Source organism: Triplophysa rosa, unplaced genomic scaffold (assembly GCF_024868665.1).
Source record: "Triplophysa rosa unplaced genomic scaffold, Trosa_1v2 scaffold181_ERROPOS110053, whole genome shotgun sequence".
Classification (NCBI taxonomy): Eukaryota; Metazoa; Chordata; class Actinopteri; order Cypriniformes; family Nemacheilidae; genus Triplophysa; species Triplophysa rosa.
In genome coordinates, this window is record NW_026634194.1 from 94,164 (window position 1) to 108,863 (window position 14,700).

A 14,700-nucleotide genomic window follows, 5' to 3' on the forward strand; every position below is an offset into this window, starting at 1 on the left:
AGGTATTTGCTAACATTACGGTACAGAAATAGAACGATATAATATACTAATGTACGAACAAAAGAAGAAAGTAATTTAAGTATAAACACAAAAACAAAACCATACAGATAGATAAACACATCCAAATCCCTCTCTAAAATCCGCTGCACTCACTTGACTTCACCATCGACTTCCTACTCAGGGAGCTGTCAATCCAAATCTCACTAGCCAATGAGAGTAGCGTGCCTTTAAGACCCGCCCACATGTGAGGTTTGTGCCAAAAATGCCAATAGCATCTGGCTGCAGACGAGATGCACTCTCGGCCGCGCATGCGCACTCGGACACATGCACTCTCAGCCGCGCATGCGCACTCAGACACATGCACTCTCAGCCGCGCATGCGCACTCAGACACATGCACTCTCAGTCGCACACTTTGAAGGGGGTCGAATACTGAAATACGTCAAAACGCTGTTTACAAACTAAAGGCACAACTTAAAAATAACTTCCTGTTAACACCGTCTGGTAATATGTGAAAATGAAAACGTATTTCATGAGGTGAATGGTGTAAAATTCTATTTTATTTTTAAAAGGTGAAGATTACTGCTTTTTAAGAGTAGCGTGAAAACTGGTGGCTCCGGTGACGGCCCGGATTTGTTTAAAATTATAGCTGAAAGACATTAATGAACAAATACACTAATAATGTCCGATTACTTTGCATACGTGCCTAGGTATTGGAAAAATACATTACTAAATAAAACCTTTTCTTGCTCACATATTCCTCCGGTCTAAAAAAATATATAAACAAACATACATACACATAAATGTCTCATTCTACAATGAAGGAATATAAACAGGTGCTTGTTAATCAATGGTTTAATTATGTTTTATTATGCACACAGACTAATATATATATATACTGTATATATATATATATATATATATATATAAGAGCAGGACGCATCACGTCTGTTTTTGCTAACTTGAGGCTTCTGTATCAGCTTTCAATGCCCAGAACATGCCCATTGGTTCAACACTGGTGAAGCTGAGGTCAACCTGACCATTGGTGTCCACCTCATAGGTGGCCGAAGCCTGGAAAACAAGGCCATTGTCATCTGTGACTTTTGAGTGCAGTTTCACATGTTGTAAGGATTTAAACCATTTAGGGTCAAGTGCACTGGATCTTCATACAAGCATTTGTAACTGGACGAAAGTCTAATGTTTACCCCAGTGGTGTAATGCATTTCTGCAAAAAAAATTCTCGCAAAAGGTCTACACACATATACATATGTGGCATTACATAACATGGCATTGTGAAAAAAGTGTAATATAAAATCATAACATAAAACAAAAAAGGACAACCGTGTTCAAGTTTGTATTCCACAAAAGATTCTAAGATGCAGGTTGTCCACCACATTCTCTAAAAATGTATGCATGTCCAGCATAAAAGTAAAAACAAACATCAGAGGCTCTACATTACACAGCAAAATCGCCAGTGTTAAAAAAGGTCAAATTAACACTCACAGTGTATGTATAATCCACACTCTCATAGTGTGGATCATATATACACTGTGAGAGTTAATTTGATATTTTTTAACACTGGCGATTTTGAGGTGTATCATGCTCTATGAGATCTGTACTGAAGAACCGTTCCAAGGCCTCAGCAGCTTCATCATCCTCCATGCACAGTAGAAGAGGAAGCTGAACTGAGCCAAGAATATCCCCAGAGTTCTCCAAGCACCACTGACTGGCAGTTTTAAGATCCGTCATGACACGCTCCTAAGAAGCAACAATGCAGAAGATGATCAATAAAAATATGCTGAACAATAATGGCCGCAACCCCTCGAACAAAACCTACTTTTCGTGGAGACTGAACGACCTGCTTCTCCGATGCAAACTCACGGATCAAAAGATTGGTTTCATCTACATAAAAAGCAAACAAGATGTTTGAGCCTGTTACCTTTAGTACTACCTCTTTAAGGAGCAGCTACAAAGTAACATGTAAAAGTTACCTGTCTTCCTGTTAGTGGAGAAAATACAGCACAAGTTTACCTAGTTAGTCATGACAACATGACAAACTTCCTTTTTTGCAACCTAAATACAGGCTGCTGATCACCTCTCAGGAAGGCTTTGGACTCCTCTGTATAGTGTGCAAACAATTTTCCATGTCTGAAAAATAGTGATTGAATATTGAATGTTAGATAATTCCTTCCTCATAAAAGCTTTAAATATTCAAAAGCCAAAAAACAATTTGATACCGGTCCAGTCCAAAGTTCTCCATTAACATGACGCACCACCATTTCCTCAGCTCTGCCATGTCCTGCTGCTCAAAACATAAAAGTTAATGCCCTTTGTCTCAAAAAAGTCTCAAAGTTAGTGAAAACTGTACTAATACTTACAATTGTGTAGTCAAATGGGTCACCCAGCACAATGTAGACTATAAATGAAAGAGAAGTCAGTATTATGGCAAAACAATATAATATAAACCACAAACATATCTTACCATCAACATAAACACACCACAGTCGTTGCCATATGGTTGTCCTGGAAAACCCTTAAATATAATGAAAGGAGGGAATAAGCACAATTTCATAGAAAGCTAGATACATATATAAGATTTAGAGAGATGAATGGGATAGAAAAATGGACGGACAGATAAATACATGCTTACGATTTAGATAGATAGATAGATAGACAGACAGACAGATTTGATTTAGATAGACAGATGGACGGATACATACATACGATTTAGACAGACAGACAGATGGATTTGATTTAGATAGACAGATGGATACATAAGATTTAGGCAGACAGACAGATAGATGGATGGATAGATAGCAAACCTGCAAATCGAGGCCTGTTTTTTCAGTCCGTTTTCCGGGTATTATCCTATATGTCCCTGTCGAAAATGCAAAGAACAAATACGTCAATAATAACTGCTGTGTAGAAATATAAGGCTGTACAAGCTTATGTATGCACAAGGTTATTGAATAGATAAATAATTAGAATCATCTGAATATTCTCTCTCTCCCTATCAATCTATCTCTATATTTATCCATCATATCATTACTTACAGACAAAAACATAAAAAAACATACACACACACACGTTTTGGTGTAACAACAACCTTTTGTTGGCAATTACCTTCATAAAGTAATAAAGCCAAAATTAAATAGTGAACCCCAGTAATAGAAACCTGCTCTAGAAGTGCTCACAAAAGAAACAATCATTTCACAATAAACTTGCAAAAGAGACTGGTCATAAGAAATGGACCAGCTCTAAACAGCAGAACCAACATCTACAGGGTGTCAAACTCACTTCCTGGAGGGCCACATCCCTGCAATGTTTAGCTTTAACCCTAATCAAACCCACCTGATCTAGCTAATCACGTCCTTCAGGCTTATTTGAAAAATACATGGTTTGTGTGTTGGAGAAGGGTTGGAACTAAGCTCTGCAGGGCTGTGGCCCTCCAGGAACTGAGTTTTGAAACCCTTGATCTACAGAGTTCTCGGAACTTAAGCAATGAACAAAACAAAAATAGTTCTGTAACGCCTAAGATGGTCAGTTTGGAATTTGGAATGAGATGGTGCTGAGTGAATTATGACAATTGCTTTTTATTGACAATTGTCATCTGTACCTTTACCCCTGGGGGGGAATAATGCTTACCCAGTGGCCCTTACGTGACGGCCGGTGGCAGGGGCTTCCCAACTTTTTGAAAAAGCTCTGGGACCCCCTACCTCTCCACTGGATGGTTACAATTTCGGCTAGCGCTCACGTCTGACTCGCCCAGGCCAGTCAGCGTCGCTCCGCTAGAGATTGTGACGCGGCTCAGCGCTGTGGCGTTTTCCATAGGAACCCCAATCTGTCGGTTCGACACAACGTCGAGAGACCGAAAGAAAGGGAACGTCTTGGTTACGGATATAACCTCAGTTCCCTGATGGAGGGAACGAGACATTGTGTCCTTTATGCCACAACGTTGGCTGCCCACCCCAGCGGTCGGGGGGGATGCTTCAGGCTCCTCAGACCAAAAGGTGAATGAATGAGCACGCCGGCTTCCCTCTTATACCCGGACATCCGGGGAGGTGTCCGGCATGCAAATTTCATTCACCAATTTTCATTGGCCATTTCTAAATACTCAGAAGATGATAGGTTCTCAAGACAAACCCCAATCTATCGGTTCGACACAACTAAATCGGCTCCATGTAAATCCACACCTGCACTGACTCTGCCTCACCTGTGCCAGCATCAGGTCTGCAGGTGTGGATGCAGATGCCGAAACTGTTGTAATGCTGATCTTATGAAACTATCCAGTTCTTTCTGACCTGAATGGTATCTTAAGGACCACGATGCTCTGCAGGCAGTAACGTTTTTGCAATTTGTGACTTCTTTGCATTGAGGTCCACACAATTCTGAATATTTTAAGACAAACTCAATTTAGCAAAAATTAGCAAAGAACCAAAAATATTTAATAAAAAAGACCATACCAATGTCCTCAACTGCATGTGGTGAATGATTAAATTCTGACTCATACTCAGGTCTGGATTTACATGGAGCCGATGCAGATGCTGGCGCAGGTGAGGGCGTACACCGAGTCAGTGCAGGTGTGGATTTACATGGAGCAGATGCAGATGCTGGCGCAGGTGAGGACGTGCAAGGAGTCAGTGCAGGTCTGGATTTACATGGAGGCGATGCAGATGCTGGTAAAGGTGAGGGCATACACCGAGTCAGTGCAGGTGTGGATTTACATGGAGCAGATGCAGATCCGGGCGCAGGTGAGGACGTACACAGAGTCAGTGCAGGTGTGGATTTACATGGAGCAGATGCTGGCGCAGGTGAGGGCGTACACAGAGTCAGTGCAGGTGTGGATTTACGTGGAGCCGATGCAGATGCTGGCACAGGTGAGGACGTGCAAGGAGTCAGTGCAAGTGTGGATTTACATGGAGCCGATGCAGATGCTGACGCAGGTGAGGGCATACACAGAGTAAGTGGAGGTGTGGATTTACATGGAGCCGATGCAGATGCTGGCGCAAATGAGGACGTGCAAGGAGTCAGTGAAACTGTGGATTTACATGGAGCCGATGCAGATGCTGACGCAGGTAAGGGCGTACACAGAGTCAGTGCAGGTGTGGATTTACATGGAGCAGATGCAGATCCGGGCGCAGGTGAGGACGTACACAGAGTCAGTGCAGGTGTGGATTTACATGGAGCCGATGCAGATGCTGGCGCAGATGAGGATGTGCAAGGAGTCAGTGAAAGTGTGGATTTACATGGAGCCGATGCAGATCCTGGCGCAGGTGAGTGTACACAGAGTCAGTGCAGGTGAGGATTTACATGGAGCAGATGCAGATGCTGGCGCAGATGAGGACGTGCAAGGAGTCAGTGCAGGTGTGGATTTACATGGAGCCGATGCAGATGCTGGCGCAGGTGAGTGTACACAGAGTGAGTGCAGGTGAGGATTTACAAGGGGATGATGCAGATCCTGGTGCAGGTGAGGATGTACACAGAGTGAGTGCAGGTGTGGATTTACATGGAGCAGATGCAGATGCTGGCGCAGGTGAGGACGTTCAAGGAGTCAGCGCAGGTGTGGATTTACATGGAGCCGATGCAGATCCTGGCGCAGGTGAGGACGTGTAAGGAGTCAGCGCAGGTGTGGATTTACATGGAGCCGATGCGGATGCTGGCGCAGGTGAGGACATGCATGCAGCTAGAGCCGGTGCAGATGGGGAGGATGAAGGAAGTTGAGGTTGTATATATGATGGTAAGCACTTCTGCAGGTGAGCCTCCATTGAATTTCTTCTCAGAACAGTTTTGCTGCAAGTAGGGCAATGATAATGGGCCGCTGTTCTGTAGGCCAAATTGCATTTGCATAATCTTTTATTTAGAAAATGTAAACATTATGCATATCAGAAAGGAGAACATTTAAACAAAACAGATTTGACAAAGATTAAATACCTCTAACACCAGTACCGTTCAATACATATTTCAAATTTTACTCTCATACATGCTATCGATCTCTCTCTCATTCACTGCTACTCATTCACACACGCACTATAAAACTCTCTTACACTCACAACATTTTGTTTTTTCATTCAGGGCTACAAGTATGTATAAACAATTTGATTATAAAATTAAAAAGAAAATGAATGGATGACACACGGACTGAATGATTTTTGTTAGTGTGCGCAAGAGTAAGTTTGAAATGTCTTGAACGGCCTCTCATACATTTTTGTACCCTTTGTAACTACTTCAAACAGACAAATTCTAATCATTTTGAAATACACTAATCTTACCTTGGAAAATGATTGCATTTTTCATGTGGCCTTCCCAATGAGCCTGAACTTTCTTTTTCGTCACTGGCTTCAGTGAAGGGCACAAGGGGCAATGATAAAATGTGCAACAAGAAGTGCACTTTGGTATCAGGTGCTTTCCACCTGCTAGGACTATTGACTGATGCAACTGTAAGCATAAATTGAGACAGAAATGAAAATTATTCTGATGTGTAGTGTATAATATATCCTTTTATTTTTCTTATTTGTTTGGTCATATTCCATGTATGTATCTCTCGTTTTAAAGAACAATTGTTAACAACATTGAAATGACTTTTGTTATTTTATAGATTCCAACGTCATATTAAATAATGTTAAGTAACACCTCGTGTAAAAAATAATTATACAGAGCAGGTCACCTACAAACTTCCCTGTCACTTTTCAGAACAACAGCCAAAAACACAGAGCCAGTAAAACACAAACATTTTTTCACCGCCTAAACAAAATGAATTTAGATAACATTAGTTCTTCACTAATTTACTGTATGAAGAACAGGTAACGTTACCCAATTAACACAGACTCGATATATCTGGTAACTAGATTATATGGATAGTTTTCGAAAACATTATTTTATAGATTAAAACAAGACTTTTACATATATCTAATATTGTAAGAATGAAATCAATATACTTACAACAATCCTCTAAAACACGTGCGTCTAGGGCGTCTGATAATGTTAAAGACCATTATCGATAACATTTGCCAGATAATTCAAAATACCACTTTTACTTTGACTTAATCTTGTTCGAATTGAATATAGTTAAAACAACACTTTTACTTCGATTTAATCTTGTATGAGAATAAATAAATTGAATATTGAATAAATATACTTACAAGCGGCCTGTAGGTGCACTTGATTCACTTGATGCCTGAGTGCGCATGCGCAGCTGAGAGTGTATCGTCTGCAGCCAGACCCTTCTCAAAAATGCGAGCGTAAACTTGGGAGGCGTGAATGAAAACTCTGAAGGGCAAATGAAAACTCTGAATTCATAAACCATAATTTGCAAAAAAGGGAAATTAGATAACAGTTTATTTGAAAACTGTTTTACATTCTTAGAATTGAGTTTATTGTTTTCATTATCAGAGTGTTTTCTTCTTTCTCATTATATATTGTTTGTTTCTTACGAGTTTGCCTTCAAATCAATATTTACAGAATGTCCAATTCTGTACCCACGTGGCAGTAAATCATGGTGTATTTAAAAAAAATGGCTGGATGTAGGCCTACATTATTCTTCACATTCCCTTCCAGCAGAGGTCGTTGTCGCTCTATATCAAGAGTGAGGTATAATGTACTGCAGCATCTCAATGATCTCCACAGCTCATCTGATAGATATTATTGAGTGTTTAGAGCTGTCAAATGAGCTCAGTGTGTGAAGTGAAAACTAGTTAAAGTCAACAGATGTTGAACAGACGCTCATATAGATGTGCAGCTCCTGTGTGTAGCTGGCAGGCAGCATCTCAGGGTCTATTAGATTTCAGGGGCCATTTCTTCCATATGGGTCTCATGAAGCCTTCAGCAACACGTACAGCCTGTGATTAGACACACAAACAAACAAACACACGTTGGGTTTCCATGTTTTATGGGGACTTTTCATAGACATAACCTGTGTCTCCATCAGCTCCCTAGGTAGTGAACATGGGTTCCTGCACTGGCTCACATTGGGACACTGATGGCTTTTTTTCCTGTGACACGACAGCTTGAGAACATTGTGAAACGTCAACAACAAGCAGAACCCTGCCATTTTATTTCTTTATTTTCTTTCATTTTATTACGAAAAAGACTTCAATTACATTTTTGTGCAACAATTCAGCCAAAATGTACATTTTAATTTTAAATTAAAGAGCCAGTTACTTGGTTAAATGATCTTTATTGCAGTGTGTAACCTAGCTTTTCTTCAATGTTAACGATCTGCAAAGTTGTTGATCAAAAACATCCATAATAAGAGTCGACTCTGAATCGCCTGAACGAGTCGCTATTTTATTAAGCCCAGGCCTGTAACTTTCAGACGTATTTACCTTTTTTATGTTTAGCTGTGGGTCCAGTTAGCGCGCATAAATGTAAAAATGTGTTGATTATTGTCTGTCGTCACTACTTGGATGAACGAATATGCTAATAATGATGTGGAAAGATTTGTATTTACAAACTGTAATGTGTCATCAGTCAGTCACGTTAGCACTTGGCTAACGCATTAACGTTAGGTATTGCATTTTGGGAATCTTTAGGGAACAAATGTTTTAGTACACTGGAAGGATTTTGCGAGTGAGACAGACCTTAAAATGGCCGACTGATCAATGTTAATTTGCACATAGTAAGCATTTGCATACACTTCAAAGAAAACTTGGAATAAGATAATATCCCAGTGAACACAGTACGTTCTGACGACGTCGCCAGTTCGTCTTCATTTGGTCACCGTTCCATTTCGTATAATTTTTGCTTATGTTCCAGAAACGTCCGAGCCACGTCCTCAAATAACATTGTGAATTAATCCCATGGGGAACGTTGTAGCGACGTGATGTACTGGTCTTCAGGTAACCTGGACACTGGTCATTTGTTTAATGAATCTGGTCATTTCAGTTTATTATGTTATTGTATGGAAAATTTATGATCAGAGTAAAATCTGTTATAATGTAAAGACGAATGCGATTAATCTGACTTCTGAAAGCTATTAAACAGGAGTTTAATTCGATACCACAATTAAAACTGCGTTTCTATTTATTTAGTGCGAGCGTCTGATATGTGGCACTAAATAAATGCAGCATAAATCTGATATCCAGCACACACCTTCTCTGTTCTGCAAAGAGCCATGCTCTCGCATTATTTAAATGTTAACGGTCATTTCTTTTTACCTCACTGCCTGATATATTACTTTAGCAGTTTAATAATATTCTGTCTTTACTTTATACCTTACATATGTGGAAGGAAACACACATATTTTAGTGATTTTCGATTGATTTGGCACGTGTAAATGAACCTTGATGTTTGTGAGTGTTACTAAAGAAGCTTTTGCTTTTTTGATTTCTAAAAACGGACAACCTGCTAAACTATTGTGGTAAAATGAGAATAAAATGTTAATATTAATTGATAACATTGATAATGTTTATTAAATATCTGCTTTGAATCCTCTATATTGTGTTGAAGTCTTTGATCATTTATGGCCATTACTTCAGTATCTAAATAAAATATCTGATTGTGATGTGTTGAGATATATTAATCGTTATACTGTGCTTTATACATATTTGAATAGAGAATTACTCCAATTATGTCATGGCTCTGCTTCATTTAGTCATGTTTTTCTTGGTCCTGTAGCAGAGCCATGACAAAGTCTTTGGTTAGGTGTGGAGAGAAACATATTATTGTTCTTTTGACAATAATATGCGTTCTCTCCAGTGTCTCGTCATTGGCCCCGCTCCTCTCGTTTCCTTGTTATCTTTCCCTGAGTGTTTGATGTTCCACACCTGCCCTTGCTCGTTATCCCTCCTTTGTCTTCCCCTATAAATGCCCTCATGTTTCATTGTCTTGTGCCTTTGGATTACGTTGTACGTACGTTGTGTATGTATGTGCTGCGTTTGATGGTCTCTGCTTTGGATTACATTGCCTGTTTGTGAGACGTTGTGTCGAGTTAGTTGTAGTTATCCTTGTCCTGTTGTCTTGTATTCCCCTCGTGGAGAGTTTTTTGATTTCAGTTTATATATATATATTTTAGTCTGGTCTTCGTTACCCCCTCGTGGGTTTTTGTTTAATAAATAATAGAACAAAAGTATTTCTTGTTAACCCCTTCATCACCGCTGTTGCCTGCATTTGGGTTCTTCCACGCACCAGCCGTGACAAATTATGCATAAAATGTCATCTTTAACGCACAGATTAAATCACAAATTAATTTAATCCTCCATTTGAGGGATGATAAATGTTTAGATTCAATAAAAAAATAATTTAATAACGTGACTGTTTGGTTGTTAGGATGAGAAACGTTATTTGGTACGTCGCTGCGACGAATATGGTACATTCCAGGTATGTCTTCAGGAGGTAATCACCACGTCCCAGCAACGTCCAATGTTACGTCGTCACGATGAATATGGGAATCACAAAGTTACGTCGCTGGATCGTTATTTGGTACGTCGTGGCAACGGATATGGTCCGGTCCATGTACGTCGTCACAACATAACTGTTAGCTGGGATGCAAATCGTTGTTTAGAAGATGTTTTATGTGTAATGTGAGTGTTTGAAGTTGTGATCACTTGATATGTGTGTCCATCAAGCTGATCTGTGTTGTTGTTGTTTGTGAGAATCACTCTAGTCAACACTCTGATGGAGATGAATATGAGGCATGTTATTGCCGTGGTAACCTGTGCAGCTGTGCTAACACCAGAGAAGACACTGACGACAAATGCACATTGTAATACTGAAACAAAAGCACACACCTGTCTGATACACACATCTCCATGTCATACTCTCTAAACACCAACACATTTATGAGCAAATGCATACAGATGGCTGTGTTCATGCCTACAGAGCCGAGAGAGAGAGGTGTCGAGATACTTCAGCTTTTATTAACCTAAAGAACATTTTGCATGCTGGAAACAAGTCTAAGAAAGCAGAATGTCTAAGTTAAAGCCTAAAAACAGACAGTAGTCAGAACAGTGGAAGTTGTTTCACGTGGCTTTATGTCATATTCAGATTGATGCACATTTAATCAAACATGTTTGAAGTGATATGCTGTGCTAGACCTGTGAATGATGAATGATCATTTATTTTAAACTGTCTGTGAACTCTGCTTTACACATGCTTTACTCATATCATCAGTGACAGGGTTGACAATGTTCTAATAAAGCATATTCCCATTGCTTTTTACAGTCATAGAGGCATCTCAAGTGAAATCTAAAGCAGATGGATCAGTTCTCTCAGATGACTTTTATCAGATCAATACAAGATAAAAAGAGACAGGGGCGTAGCTACATGGTGGCCACGGGTGGCCACGGCTACGCCTGAATGATGGATGGCCACCTATCTGGCCACCTCTGTTGTGCGAAGCAGTTTTAAGATGCGTGTCGAAGTTTACGAAGTCCTGCTCAGATCATTTAGCGTATGCACTGAAAGTAACGCGAGAATATCACTCTCGCGTTAATATGATGTCATACGCTTACGCACTGACGCAAACAGTCTGAGCGCTATTAGCTGAACAGCTGCTAACCTCTACGCTTCGTGACAGTGTACTGTCTGCGTATCATGGAAGTTCATCGCGAGCAGAAGGCTCAGGGTAGGGTTGCACCAGCCATTCGTAAGTTCTTTCTTAAACGTGAACGTAAAGTCCACACTAGAGGCTTAGTAACTACTACTAGCTAGTTTGTAACTAAATCTGTATGTTATTCAGTTGCACCATTTGGTCTTAAGGCAGAACATAGCTAGTTCGTAAGCTCTCCGTAAAGTAATGCGTAGTCGCATAATATGACGTTTACCTTCAACAGTCCAATAGCAGCCTGTAAATTCGTGAGAAAAAGTTTTGTTGAAATGTTGTGAATTTCAAAACATTCTGGATTTAAACTTATTTTACCTCACATAATAACGGTAAAAACGGTATATAGAATACTACCTTTCATGAATAACACATTTAAAAGTAGATTAATAAACAAATGCTGTTTAAAATGCTGTTCCTGTTTCCTGCTTCCTGTTTCCTGCATCGCTGCTGGCAGCTTGTTTGTATCAGTGCGCTTACCACTTCGCTCTAATATTAGTGTATTTTATTATCGTTAATTATTATTGTCGTTGCTAACTTATCCTGATATCTCAATAACCCTGTTCCTGTTATTTACTTGGAAGAGTCTAAACCAAAAGTGATAGTTAACTTAACGCCGTTAGCATAGCAATAGCGTGTTAGCTTGCTTTCTGTTCACACTGTGAATATCATCTTGCCTCTGGTTTGTCTTGTGTGCTAACTGTTTCTCTTTTTAAGCGAGTATACTACGATCCATCGAGCAACCTTGGTAAGTTGGAATTGCACTTCAAATCCGGTGAGTTATGGCTTCTATTCCTATTATTGTTACTTGCACCTCATGTCATATGTTTAGCTTAGCCTTCTCTGTCACTGCGAGGGCTTTATATGCGATAAATGCAGGGAAATAGTTAGGCTGACAGAGAAGATCTTAGAATTAGAGTCTCGCATCCAATCTTATCTGAGGATAGTAAGAGTTTAACGACGATAGAAAACACTTTGGATGCGAGCAACATTAGCGCACACAGCTCGGTTCCGGTTGAAAATCCTCCGCAGCTGGGAAACTTCGTGACTGTGAGACGGCGTAGTCGCAGGACAAAACATCACTCGACCGTTCCGATTACAGTCTCGAACAGGTTTGCCCCGCTCAGTGACGCACCGACTGAGAAACCTGCTGAAAGTGCCCTAGTTATCGGTGATTCTATTGTTCGGAACGTTAACATAGAGGCACCAGCCACCATAGTCAAATGTTTACCGGGAGCCAGAGCGCCTGACATCAAGTCAAATTTAAATGTGCTGGCTAAGGCTAATCGTAAATTCAGTAAGATTGTCATTCACGTCGGCACAAATGATGTTCGACTCCGTCAATCGGAGATCACAAAAGATAACATTAAAGAGGTGTGTGAGTCGCAAGCATGATGTCAGACACTGTAATATTCTCTGGCCCCCTCACTGCTTATCGTGGTGATGAGATTTATAGCAGATTATCATCACTAAATGGCTGGTTGTCTGAGTGGTGCCTGCAGAATGATATAGTTTTTATAAATAACTGGAAGAGTTTTGAGGGCAGACCTGACCTGTTGAAACGAGATGGTCTCCATCCCTCCTGGGCTGGGACTTCCATCCTGTCTAGAAATATGGCAAAAAGTCTTAATGCTAATGCTAAAACTTGACTCGCTGGGGCCCAGGTCAGGGAGCAGACAGAATGGCTTAACCAACTGTCTGCTTGCCGTCTCACGTCGCAGAATACACAAAATGTACAACATGTAGTAATCCGTTCTCCCAAACATCACAAAATAGAGACTGTGTCTGTCCCCCGGATTAGCAAACATAAAATAATGCGTAAACCTCTTGAAAGTAATTTAATAAACGTTAAACAAACTAAACATGAACAAAATACAGATAATCAACTGTTACGACTCGGATTGCTAAATATTAGATCTCTCTCTAATAAAGCACTTTTTGTTAACGATATGATAACAGATCATAAAATAGACATGCTCTGTTTGACAGAAACATGGCTAAAACCAGATGATTATATTGCTTTAAATGAATCTGTCCCCCAAGATTATTATTATAAACACGAGCCTCGTCTAAAAGGCAGAGGGGGAGGTGTCGCAGCACTTTACAATAACTCTCTTAGCATTTCCCAGAAGTCGAACTCTAAATATAATTCTTTTGAAGTCATGGTTCTTCATGTTTCAACACCTAATACTAAAGATAAAACACTTTTTAAATTGATTCTAGCTATTGTATATAGGCCTCCAGGGCACCACACAGATTTTATTAAAGAATTTGGTGGGTTCTTATCAGAACTAGTACTGGCCGCAGATAGACTCCTTGTCGTTGGTGACTTTAACATCCACGTAGATAACGTTACAGATGCCTTAGGAATGGCTTTCAAAGACACTCTTAACTCCATGGGCATTAGTCAACATGTGTCAGGACCCACTCACCTTCGTAATCATACTTTAGATTTAATACTGTCTTACGGTATAAATGTGGACGACGTTAAAATCCTTCAGCAGAGTGAAGACATTTCGGATCATTATCTGGTATTATGTTTGCTTCACTGGCCTACGGCTGCAAATAAAACTCATTGTTACAAATATGGTAGAACAATAACTTCAACTACCAAAGATGCGTTTCTCGATAATCTGCCCGAATTGTCTCAAATCATGAGAAATAACGTTGAAGATCTTGACATTACCACTGAAAATTTTAATTCCACCTTCTCGGTAACGCTAGACAAAGTTGCTCCACTACGTTTAAAGAAGATTAAAAATGGCAGCCCCACACCGTGGTATAATGAACACACTCAGGCTCTAAAGAAAGCGGCCCGAAAAATGGAGCGCAACTTTAAGAAAACTAAATTAGAGGTATTTCGTACAGCATGGAAGGATAGTATTCGAAAATACAGGAAAGCCCTAATAACTTCTAGATCCGCCTACTTTTCATCACTAATAGAAGAAAACCAGCACAACCCTAGGTTTTTATTTAACACGGTGGCTAAATTAACAAAAAATAAATCGTCAGTGACTTCTGATCCTGTATATCAGCATAGCAGTGATGAATTTATGAACTACTTCACATATAAAATCCAAGATATTAGAGAAAAAATTATAACAATGCAATCAGAAGTGAAACCCGCTGAACAAACTAACTANATAATGGAAATCGCAGATTTTGC

At 39.9% G+C, this 14,700-nt stretch overlaps 1 long non-coding RNA gene across 1 annotated transcript; it reads right to left on the reverse strand.

The window, feature by feature from the left end:
- Nucleotides 1-2,044: 2,044 nt before the first annotated feature.
- On the reverse strand, nucleotides 2,045-2,532 carry LOC130549835 (uncharacterized). The gene is made up of 4 exons (XR_008962277.1): nucleotides 2,481-2,532; nucleotides 2,377-2,414; nucleotides 2,236-2,300; nucleotides 2,045-2,146 (listed from the first exon to the last, which is right to left on the reverse strand). It is a non-coding gene; the product is annotated as an uncharacterized LOC130549835 (long non-coding RNA).
- Between the last annotated feature and the right edge of the window lie 12,168 nt (nucleotides 2,533-14,700).